Source organism: Pinus tabuliformis, chromosome J (genome assembly GCF_031772625.1).
Source record: "Pinus tabuliformis cultivar Carrire ecotype Pingquan chromosome J, CPIR1, whole genome shotgun sequence".
NCBI lineage: Eukaryota > Viridiplantae > Streptophyta > Pinopsida > Pinales > Pinaceae > Pinus > Pinus tabuliformis.
This window is the reverse complement of record NC_142295.1, coordinates 1,638,877,691-1,638,888,661: the sequence shown is the minus strand read 5'-3', so window position 1 is coordinate 1,638,888,661 and position 10,971 is coordinate 1,638,877,691.

The following is a 10,971-nucleotide window of genomic DNA, read 5'->3' as shown; positions in this document are numbered from 1 at the left end:
AGGCAAATTTACAATTGCTTCAACTTTAGAAGGATCAATCTTTAACTGACCATGACCAACAATATGACCTAGGTAACCCAAAGAGGTTTTCCCAAACTCACACTTTGACAATTTTACAAAGAGTTTTTCTTTTTTTAGTACATCAAGTACTTTCTTTATATGACACACATGTTCAACCCAACTTTTACTAAAGATAATTATATCATCTAAATATACAAGAACAAATTCATCAATGAAAGGCCGAAAGAGATCATTCATGACCCTCATAAAAGTGGTTGGAGTGTTGCAAAGTCCGAATGGCATCACCATCCATTCGAACAGCCCCTGTTTGGTCTTGAAGGCGGTTTTCCACACGTCCTGCTCTGCAATTTGGACCTAGTGATAACCACTGCGCAAATCCAATTTGGTGAAATAAACAACATTCTTTAACTGATCTAATAAGTCATCAATGTGTGGAAGAGGGTAGAGATTTTTCACTGTGATTTTGTTTAGTGCATGGTAATCCACACAGCCTCCATGTGTCATCTTTCTTTGGGACTAAGACAATCGGTGAGCCACATGGAGAAGTGCTTGGCCTAATGACCCCTTGGTCCAACAATTCCTGCACCTATTTCTTGATTTCCTCCATCTCAATGGTTGACATCCTGTACATGCCAATATTTGGTAAAGGAGCATCATGTTGCAATTGGATCTCATGTTGGATTTCCCCCTTTGGAGGTAATCCCTTCGGTTCTTGAAACATCTCATCATAATTAGAAATTAATTCAGATAATTCCTGTTTATGCTCCTGATCGCTGCCCTGGAAAGCATCAGCTAATTCTGCCTCTTTTCCCCTTACAACCATCAACATGCAACCCTTACTGGAATTCACCAACCTTTTCATCTGTCCAGCACTTACAAGGCTGGCATTGATTTTATTTTGATGAGCCCTTACTATATATTCTACCCCATCTTTTGTGATTTGGTATTTGTTTTCATGATGGAAAAACACTGCCTTTATATCATATAGATATGAACTCCCCAACACCATGCCACAGATATCCCTTGGGATTACATCCAGTTCTACTTCATCCACTAGCTTAGAAGTGATCACGAATTTTACTTTACACTACTTGGTTACATTCAGTTTTGCTTTATCATGTATCCATCCAAGCGGGTAAGGTTTCAGGTGTGGTTTTGTTTCTAAGTCGAGTTTCTTTACTAAGGATTCTGCAATTAAGTTTGCTTGGGATCCAGTATCAAACAGAGTTTCTACTTTAGTATGATTTACAAAAACTCTGATATTAAACAGTTCAATTCTCTTTCGATCATTAGGAAGGGACTCATTTATAGAACTAGTGCCTTCATGCGATTCAGAATTTACATGAGGTGTAAGAGTACCTTTTGTTCCTGCTGTTGTGATCAATGCTTCATCTCCAAAATCGGATCCAAGGTCTTGCTGTGTGGCCGCTACTATCTTCTACTTCCCTTTTCCTCCATACTTCTTTGGATGCTTTTCTGGGTGCTATTTCCAACAGTGATTGTCATCATGGCCTTCGTTTTGCAGTGATTGCAATACGACCTTTCTCCTTCTTTGGCTGTTGTCGTTTTCTTCTCCTTTCCTTTCCATTTTGCTTTAGATTTGCCATTGGGAGGTTTGAATGGTGGTTTTCTGGAATGATCATCTCTTTCATTTTTTCCCCTGTTCTCAATATGAATTGCCTTCACGCTGGCTGAGTCAATAGTGGTTGGTTCAAACAACAACAATGAATGCCTAATGTATCTATGCAATGAGCCAATATACTTAGTTACAACTTCAGGTGTATCAAGTGCAATACCCAAATTCAGTGCTTGCTTTCTAAACTCCTCTGTAAAACTCTAAACATCCTGACCTTTGCCTTGTCTTAAATACTACCAATTCATTAAAGCCTTTTGCTTGTATCCCAAGGGATAAAATTGTTCCTTTAATGCAAAAATAAAATCATGCCATGAGGAAAAGAGTTTACCAACATGCTTACTACTCTGCAATTTTCTCTCCCACCAAACGAGAGCGGCGCAGCTTAGCCGTAGAGAAGCCAGCTGAATCTTTGCCTCATCCTCCACGATCTATTGAATCCTACAGTAGACCTCAATCTACCTAATCCAATTATTAAGCTTCTCTGTGTTACTTTCACCATTAAACATGGGAAGATCAAATTTAACATCTAATTTATAGAAAGGTTTCTTAGATGCATCCTTTGAATTTCTACAATTATGGTGGTGAGAGGAAGGAGAACCTTCACTCGTGGAAGGAGAAGGAGGGGGTTCTTCTCCACCATTTCCATGTGCTAAACCTTGTTCTTCTGGGTTTCTCTCCTCTACTTTCTCCCGCATTAAAACCAACTCACCGACATTCTCTACCATTGAATAGAAGGTCTTGCAGAAATTGTTCTCCTCTTCAAGTTGAGCTTCATCTACGGCCATGTTTCACCTTCAATGTGCACACCCTACTTCAGGATCGAAAGGCTCTAATTCCCCTTCACCTCTTTGAAGTCTGTCTCTTGTTAACATACAAACATGTAATTCACATCTAAAAAGACTTGCTCTGATACCACTTGATCCAGGGATATTTTTCTTATAGATGTATGGAAAGAATCACATGTGAAAATCGTAGCTTAAAACAGAGATTTAATGTGCACAGAAGAAAGAAGAGGAAAGCACATAAAGGCACGAAAAATAAGACAACAAGACTTGATAATGGAGTTCGTCCAACTCGGACTATGTCTTTGGGAGCTGCTCGATCAATGGGGAGGCCTTCGTTCATTAAATGGTATGAAAAGAAGAGAATACAATCATCAGTTACATAATAGGAGTCTTATACCTCCAATCTAGGAAATGGCTGAGAAATGGAGAACTCAAATGGAGAAATGGACAACACCACTGCGTCTGTGGTGTTGGGAGGGGCTGAAAACATATAAGATTTGTCTAAATCAGACAAAATGCACTATCGGCCCTCCTGTAAGCTCTCCTACCTTGAACTGCGCGTTGAAAATCCTTTCCTCGTACTTTCCAATCATTGGGATTTTATAATGTCTCTTTTGGTTACAGGCATGCTTGGATCGGAGGTTGTTTGTTTATAATGGAAGTCGTTTCCTCGAAAGGATCAGCAGGCCGACCGTCCAACCTTTCTATGCAACAAACCCCTTTAAAATGGTCTTTTTCCATTTAAACAGATAATACATAGAAAACACAAAAAACCCAAAATCCTGGACTTCAAATTTCCTTAGATCAGGCTTATAAACCCATCAGGTCCTGTCCCCATATCACAATCAACATATCGCTAGTTCAATACTCCTGTTAGTAGGGATTGCTGACCGCCAATCGCCGATATCGTTGATATCAGTGTATCACATTAGCCCTATCGCATTGCTACGTCCCAGGGTTCTTCACCAATCTGATCGCTCCTCCGATCACCGATGTCGATTGCAATCGCTAATCGCAGGTATTAAGTCCCAATATCGGCCATTGCTTGCCCCCAACTCCGATTAAATTGGAGATTGTTGATCGGGGGTTCCACTTCTGCTCCTTAAGTTCGCCCCTTTGGACCCTCTAATTGCGATTTTTCCTTTTAAAGGCTTAAAGCCATTTTTTAAGGAAAAAGCCTCATTTTCCAAAGGAACAAGGTAACCTTCTTTCTACCGTAACTTCATCATTTGGACTTAGAATTGAGTGTTGTTTGCACCGTTGGAATGAAGGTGATGAGCACTTTGATCTAAAGTCAGGTTGCTTGCTTTTCCACCACTTTGAATTTTGAGATTTTCCATGCCATTGTATCTGAAGATCCACCTGGATCACTCCCAAAGTAGAAAATATTCATGATCTCCTAATCATGTGTTTTCTGATCTTTGTCCTCTTGGATCCCATACTTTGTTCTGTAACTTCCCAAATGTCTTGTTCCTTTGCTGCTGCTGTACTTCTGTTGTCTTCTGCTCCATTTTTTTCTCTTTGTCAATAAAGTTCAATTTCTGATTGATCTTTCTTTCTGTTGCTACCATTTTCCTCCATTTGAACTGCTTCGTCATCAACTGCCACATCTCTTCAATTTCTTTTTCCAGTACATATTTGGATTGTTCCATATTTTACTTCTTACTTCTTCCTCTTTCTCTTTGCTTCAGGTTGTTGTTGTTGTCCACTAGTTCCTTAATCTGCTGTTCTTCTTTTTGTTCTGTTATTATTGTTCCAATTTTTACTTTTCTTGCTACCTCCCTCTCATCCTTACCCTCTTTCATGATTACCTCTTCCTGTATGGAATCATGACCATCCAGCACTCCCTCTAGTAATTTAACATCTTTGTTCCATGGATTGAATCCTTCCACAAATTCTTCTTCTTTCATCTTTATTTGGCTATTCAGTTGTGCCAAATTTCCTTCAGCATTTGCAACAAAACCCTCACTCATAAAACACTTGTTAAAATTAAAAACCTAAGGCTTCTATGCCTAATCTTCCTTTGGAAACAATTTAGTTTATTGCTTTGTTTCTTTCCCCTCTGTCAGCACATCAGTATGCTGATTTGAATTCTCAAATGAATTCATGAAACTATCCATTAGTCCCTCTTCCACACCATTTGTCCTAATGATGTCTTCCTGCTCCTATCCACTGTAGTGGACTCCTTCCTTTGCAGTGTCAATCTGCTAAATTCTCATTACCATCTCCTTTATCTTATGACTATCATTCATGACAAATATTTTGTCTTCCATTTTCAACAATCTATTTTGAACATCTATCATTTGTCTTTCCAACTCCCTTCTTTGAAAATCTAATTTTCTATATAACTCAATAATTTCAATTGGAGTAGATTTTGGAAATTTCACACAACTTTCCATACCTTCCTTTGTTATTGTTAAATCATCAGATGTCATTTTTTCCTTTGCTAAGTCTTTTTCATAGTCTTCTTCTTCCTCAACATCTTTCAGTAGATGTCCTTCTCTTTTTCTGACTGTCTCAATAGCTTCCACAGCTATTTCCACTGTGCCTATCATCATGGTGAATTGAAGATCCTTTACTATGTTTTTAGCTAATATAGTTTCTTCTTCAAGTTTGCCTTCAGTCTCTTGTTGTTTATCTTCTCCAAGAGCTATCCTTGTCTCACCATATTCATTAACATTCTCTTGTATTTGTTCTGCATCCATAGACAAATTATCAGTCTTAAAAACATAAGACTCTATGGTCCCACTTGATGCTTCAGCCATCATATCTCCTTGTTGTTCTAAATCCTTCATATGATTCAGAAATTCTTCGATGATGTCGTCTTCAATCTCCTCAAGCCCTTCACTTGATTGCTTGATATCTTTCCCCAACTGTATATGAGACCTATCTATCTCATCTTCTTCCAAAACCGAATTTAGATTCTGCTTGTCTTCTTTCTCCTTTATGACAATATCAACAAATTGTCCTTCACATGTTTCACCTGCAAACATACACAAATTGTTAGGTTTAAAATAATCAGACCTTTTGGTCTCACTTGAAGTTTCAGTTTTCAAGTCTTCATCTTCAGTGAGCATCTCCTCATGTTGTTTTGAACTATCCCAATAGTCCATGAGATCTTCACTTTATCTCCATTTTTTAGCTTTAGTGTAGTCTTCACTTTCTCCCAAAATTTCTCACAGTTATGGTTCACAAATAGACTCTTCCATTTCCAACTCCACTTCCTTGAGTTTTTCCCACAACCACTTTACTTACATTTGTTGTAGCCTTCTCTGCATCTCATGCCACTCCACTAGCTTCTTCCTCAAGATCCAACCTAGTCTCTGGCTTTCCTCAAGCATTCTCCTTAATGCATCAAGTTATTCTTTTAACTCTGTAATCTCCGGGTCAATTTCCTCTTGACTCATCCTCTTGCCATTTTCCTTGGAATACTTCTTCTCATATCCTCTACTATGGCTTCTCTCTGAACCTCTGCTATGACTATCGGTAGTCATCTTCTTCTTGTCTTCCTTCATGAGCTCCTCACTCATTTGCAACAAGCCTCTACAATAGCTAGTCCTCCTTGCTGCAATCTTACCTCACTAAGCTCTCCTCACTCAGTCTTTTGGTAAGCTTGAGTCCTCTGTCTAGAGCCTCCTCTTGAGCAACACCTTTGCTCCTTCTAGGCTTCTGCAATCTTTCACTCTCTCTTGAGAACACTTCAGCTGTCATCTCTGTGTCCAACCTCTTGTTGGATTCTTCAGGTTCACTGCCACTTCTCTATCAGAGTGTTTTCTTTACTCTGTCTTCAGGAACACAGCTGGTTCTCCTCTCACAGCTTCTCTTGCTGTCACTTGTGCATTAGTGTAAAAACACACATTCTCAATTTAAAACAAAACATATTACCTCACTTTCAAGATCTTAGCATGATCTTGTTTCACCATTCCACCTGTACTTTGAATGGATTTCCTCTATCTCTTGCATTTGCAAGTTCTGCTACAGATCACCTATGTGTTCCTTCCTTCTTTCAGATTAGAATCTGATCCTTCCTTGCTTGCATAAACACCTTAACACATAACTCTGTTTTTCATTCTTTCACATAGAATTCCTTTGTTCTATTTAACCCCAATAGTTTTAATTACAATTCTTCTCTGATACCACTAATGATGCAGGGTTACCCCTGCACATACCCACAGTATGCATAAATATGCATACATACACATGTCCCAGGTATTTAACTCACAAAGGAGCCAAATCTTCAACCATACATGGTTAAGGCCCCTTTATCATCGGTTCCTTTGTATCATAACTCAATCACCCCTCCAAAACCTCCTATCGGGACTATTTAACCCTTCGTAACCTTCATATAAGACTTTATTAAAGCCTTCCTTCTAATTCCTTCTGTCAGGAATTAAAACTCTCTTTAATCCTTTATAAAACCCATAAGCCCACATATATATCAACCTTTCCCTCTTAAACATTGGTTAATATATATATTTACACATAAAACCTTTATTCGGTGCTATTTCCTTATAAAACCATTTACAAAGGAAAACCCCGCATTTCAAACCTTTTTCCAGCTCGGTATGGCCTCTGCACAGTTATTCAGGTTGTGCCTTTATCGCAATCAAAATTGGCTACCCCACGGCTTCTTTAACATTGGCTCTATCACATCCGATATGTGAACACATAGCTTTTCTGGAATACACAGGAAACCCGCTCTGAAACCCTTTATTCGAATTTCAAAAACTATATACCCACATTCATCAACTCATTGGGTTCACTCCTCCATATTAACTCTTTTTCTGCTTCGATTGCCCGACCTCTGATCTCTTCGAGCGATGATTTTATCTCTATCGGCGTATCAGCCCTTAGATATTCCACTGTCGCTAGTCCTTTGGCCTCTCCGATATGCGATAAGCGATCACTTTTGGACTGTTGATCTAGACTCTCGATCTGACGGTCCAAGATCCATCACATTATCACAATCGCTCTTCTTGATGGTCAGACCCCTATCACTCCGAAGTGCCGATCCCATCAATCTTCCAGACCCGATAAGGGTATAAACCACTCTTTATAAACTTTCAAGTCCGGTTTTCAGACTCGGACTATGTTTTGCACCAATTTCCAATGTAAATCAAATTATGCTTGCGCACTTAATCAACGCATGAATAAAAAAACACCCGGTTGAACCACTGTGATTCCATCTGGGCCATTGATCTTCGAGATATGACGGTGCCTTTGCATCAATTCTTTAATTATCTGTAATTCATTTTTACCTAGAATTTACGCTGTTTCCTCAGTGTTCTCTGTGATTTGAGTTTCCTTCAAGGTTTTGCTTTCTGCCTCTGCTGCTCAACTTCTCTGAGCTTAACTTCACTCCTTCTCTCCAGAGCTTCACTCTGCTTCTTCAATTGGATTCTAAGATCCTTTTAAAATTCCTCTAAATCACTCTGCTCTCTCTCCGCTTTCTATAGAACTCTGTCTGCAACCTGTTATAGAACCTACGAGTTCACACCATAATCAATCATAAAACACTTGATTCACACACTCTGACATAGTCAGGAATAAAACTATGCATATATATGTAAAAAAAAAATATTACATTCGAGACCTCTCTGTCTCACATAGGCCTATTCTTCAATATCATGGCCTCTCCCTCTGACTCTGCTTGTAGGCTTACATATATGCCAGTGAGTTCTGTTGAACTCACTCTTGTTCGACTCCTAAATCTATTGATCTAACTCCTAAATCCTATGTTCACTTCTACTTCAATTAATTCCTAAAATCTCTCCTTAGTTCCTCGAATCATGGAATTCTTAAAGATACCTAATTGACTTTAGACTCTTTTGTCATTATTGCCCACTCATGTCCCTCTTATTCGAGAGTATTTACAAGATATCTCACACATCTAATTTATTCCTATTCTATGCACTCAAAATCCTAATATCACATTTATTCATCACTTAGGAATCCAACTTCCTAAAAATGCATGACCCCCTATGTCTACTTAATTACAATGATTTTCTCTTGGGTTGAATGCTCCTGCATCACACATCCTGCTTCCTCTAAACAACCTTCTAACTTTTTGATGTAAATTCCAAATAGGGTGGTGGGTGAGGGGGAAACCTTGCTTAACTCCGATATTACACTTAATATCTTTCGACCACTCCTCATTTCTCTTTAACTTGGCAATTACATTCTCGTATAACCTTATAGCGACAGCTCTCAACTCGAAAGGAACCTTTAGCTCTTCTAATCTATTCGATAGGTTGTTTCTAGGAATCGTATCGAAAGCCTTTCTAAAGTCCACAAAGCAACAAAAGAGATTGGATTTATCATTGCGGCATTAGTCCACAATGATCCTAAGCATAACAAGGTGGTCCATTGTTGAGTGCTGCCTTCTAAAACCTGCTTGACCTTTAGCCTGCTTACCTTCAATTTCAAGCCATATGCTCAACTTCGTTTCCAAAATAGTACCATATAACTTGGCTAAGAGATGGTTGATCATAATAGTCTAATAATTAGAGGGGTTATTTGCATCCCCACTTTAAAAAATAGGGATAATGAGGCTCTGAGTCCATGGTTTAGGGAACTCTTGCTTGACCGCTTCATTGAAAATATTGTGGATGTGGGGGATGAGGACAAGACCTCCAATTTTTAAGATTTCTGCCTAGTAACCTTCAATGTCCTTAACTTTCCCATTTTCCAGGCGTTTAACCCCAAAATAGTACCATATAACTTGGCTAAGAGACGGTTGATCATAATAGTCTAATAATTAGAGGGGTTATTTGCATCCCCACTTTAAAAAATAGGGATAATGAGGCTCTAAGTCCATGGTTTAGAGAACTCTTGCTTGACCACTTGATTGAAAATATTGTGGATGTGGGGGATGAGGACAAGACCTCCAATTTTTAAGATTTCTACCTAGTAACCTTCAATGTCCTTAACTTTCCCATTTTCCAGGCGTTTAACCCCAAAATCAATGTCTTTCGTTGTGAGCAGGGTTTCAAAGTTATCCATGACATTTGGAGATTCATAAAGCTTTTTAAGATATGAACTCCAGTCGTGTAAAGCAATTTTATTATTATCTTTAGTTTTCCTAGTTAGAATTTGCCTCCAGAATTTCTTAGGAGCTACCTTAGAGATGTGTAAGAAATTCTTTTGTCTTTTACGAATACACTGCCTCTTTTCCTTTTAGTTAGGGATTTGTATATTTATATCTTGCCAATTTTAAGATATTCATCAACAACTTCCTTAATTGCTCTCCTCACACTTTACAGTCTTTGTCATACCATGGTTTGGTTTTGCTATTTCTTTTATTACTTGAAACTTCAATTGAGAACTTGTTAATAGAATATGAAAGGGTTGTAGTAAAATTATGATAGAGGCCTTCTATGTTGTCTATTCTAGATAAAGGAAGCAAATTATTTTTTACTTCATTTAGAAAGAGATTGTTTTTATTTCTATCGAAGATTAAGTTCTTTTGGCTATAAGGATTATCTTATATGGGATCTCTATGCATGGCAAAATTGAGAGTTATAAGTAAAGGCCTATGATTAGAGACAGGCTCGGGGTCATTTAAGATGTCAAAAATTACTATTTCATTGTATAAAGGGAGATCGGAAATAACATATTCTACCACGCTACTACCAAGCCCATGGATGCAGGTCATCTGGCTAGAATTGAGCCACTTCTTTAGAGCATTGCAAATTATGAGATCCTGAGCACTACAGAGCTTGACTAGCTCTGACCCAAACAAATTCTCCTCGAGGTCTCCATAGCTCCTTTTGTACTAGCTAACCAGAGTAAGGTCTTTGTCTAACCAAAGAGGATTAGGGTTGGAATGATTGCTTAGAAGAATAGCTTGGTTGCTTGAAGTTTGAGCATTAAAGTCACCCATTAAAAGGATATTACCTTCATTCCTTAGGCTAGAAATATCATTCTCTAAACCATTGTAAGGATTATTTTTATCTAGATTCTTTTTCTTATAGAAGTTAAAATTGGTGGGGGGAAATAACATATTGCTATGTAGGTGTTTTTTATCATTAATGTCAGTAATCTCTATCCAACTATATTGGTTGTAAGGGTCATTTTTATAAATCCTAGCATGGGGGGAGATGTTCTTCTTAATGTAACAAGCTATACCCCCAATGCCTCTATGGGAGGATCGCTTGTTCCATGTAGACCATAGTGCAAAGCCATCTATGTTAGGGACCTTAGATTCTTCGTGCTCCCAAGTTTCAACAAGCAATATGATATCAACATTATTTGAGATCCAACTTAGCTTGGGGCCTTTGTTCCATGGAAAGCCCCGAAAGTTCCAAGAAAGAATCTCGAGCATGTTGAATTGTTATTTATTACTATATTTTTGGTTTCTATCTCGAATAAAGGCTTTTCTATTTCTGATTATAGCCCATTTTCCTTCCTTTCTAGCTTCTTTTACCTTTTAAACCTCCTTTCTTAATTCTGCTTGATCTTCTGGAATGAGATATTCATTTATAAATATTCCCATTCCTTTTAGACTTGAGGTTTTACTATGTCATACTT